Here is a 1,241-nt window from a genome sequence, read left to right on the forward strand (position 1 = left end):
ACCCAATAGCTGTTAACCATAAAAAGTGCTTTTGCAAAAGGGCAGGTTAGAAGAGGGAGGTAATGGGAATATTTTAAAAGAAAAACTCAGAGCCATCTGCTTATCAATACCGAAAACGCTAAGGCCACCTAGGGCACATTTTGGTCCATGGAATACTGAGTAGAGACAGCAGCTAGTGTGAGGAGACAACCTCACTGCCCAACTTCTGGGGGCTGTTATCCATCCTTTTTGTCTTGGGGAGTGTCAAAGAGCCGGAGTGCCTTCTTGCACAGCAGAAAGAACCAGTAGAGCTGGGGAGCGATGAGGAAGGCATTGGCCACATTGCAGAAGAAAGGGATATTGTATGGCACTTGGAGCATGCTGAGTCCCTGCTGTCGGCCATAGGATCAATACATGAAGGGGAAAAGAAGGATCCGACAGCAAAAGAAGTTGGTCAGCATGATGATTCCATTCACTTTATACAAAAGGGCGTGCTGATGCTTTCGCTGAATGAGAACTCTGCCCAGTGACACAAATGGGGTGCTCAATTCTGCTGTGAAAATACAGCCAACAAAGAAGTCTCCAAGGTCTCCCCGGAACTTCTGTGCAACTGGCACAAGGACAAAGAGAATAACCATATGGTGCATGATCATAAGGCGGTTTTGCCTCAGGAAGTTTCGAAAAACGAAGGAGTGTCCAGGAGTCTGTCTTTGATTCTGCACCAATCACAGAAGTACATAGCGTAGCAGTCATAGACCATGTATGGAATCAAAAACCAGACATATTCTTGGGTAAGCCAGTGCCTGTCTGAGACCACATTGCTGCAGGAACGGATGATGATGATCCCTGCCCTGGTGGCCAGCACTGCCTGCACTGATGAAACCACCCTGGTGCAGACCATCACACAGTCGTTGTAGCTCCATGTGGGCCACCAGTGGTGCAGCGCCCAGGTGCTGAACGTGAAGAGCTCCGGGAAGAAGAGCGAGCCCCAGGCCAGCGTCAGCAGCATGGGTGCTCTGGGTCCGGCCGCCTGGTCAGGCGCCACTCAGTGTGGCTCAGGTTGGCTCCACTGCGCCTCACTCTTCTTTCCAGGGGAGCTGCTCAGGTGGTCCTCCACAACTACACAGCTCAGACTTGTAGTGATCCTCCTGTTTTCAGCCTCCACAGCACTGGGCTTATGGGTGTGCACTACCACACCCAGCCTCAGTGGCCAGCTCAGGGTGCCCATGGGTGGGGCCTGTGTGGCATGTGGTGCTGGGGAT

At 51.8% G+C, this 1,241-nt stretch overlaps 1 pseudogene; it reads right to left on the reverse strand.

The window, feature by feature from the left end:
* Positions 1 to 146: 146 nt before the first annotated feature.
* LOC101590076 lies at positions 147 to 988 on the reverse strand (annotated as a pseudogene).
* Positions 989 to 1,241: the final 253 nt, after the last annotated feature.

Source organism: Octodon degus, unplaced genomic scaffold, assembly GCF_000260255.1.
Source record: "Octodon degus isolate 3935 unplaced genomic scaffold, OctDeg1.0 scaffold00052, whole genome shotgun sequence".
NCBI classification, from domain to species: Eukaryota; Metazoa; Chordata; class Mammalia; order Rodentia; family Octodontidae; genus Octodon; species Octodon degus.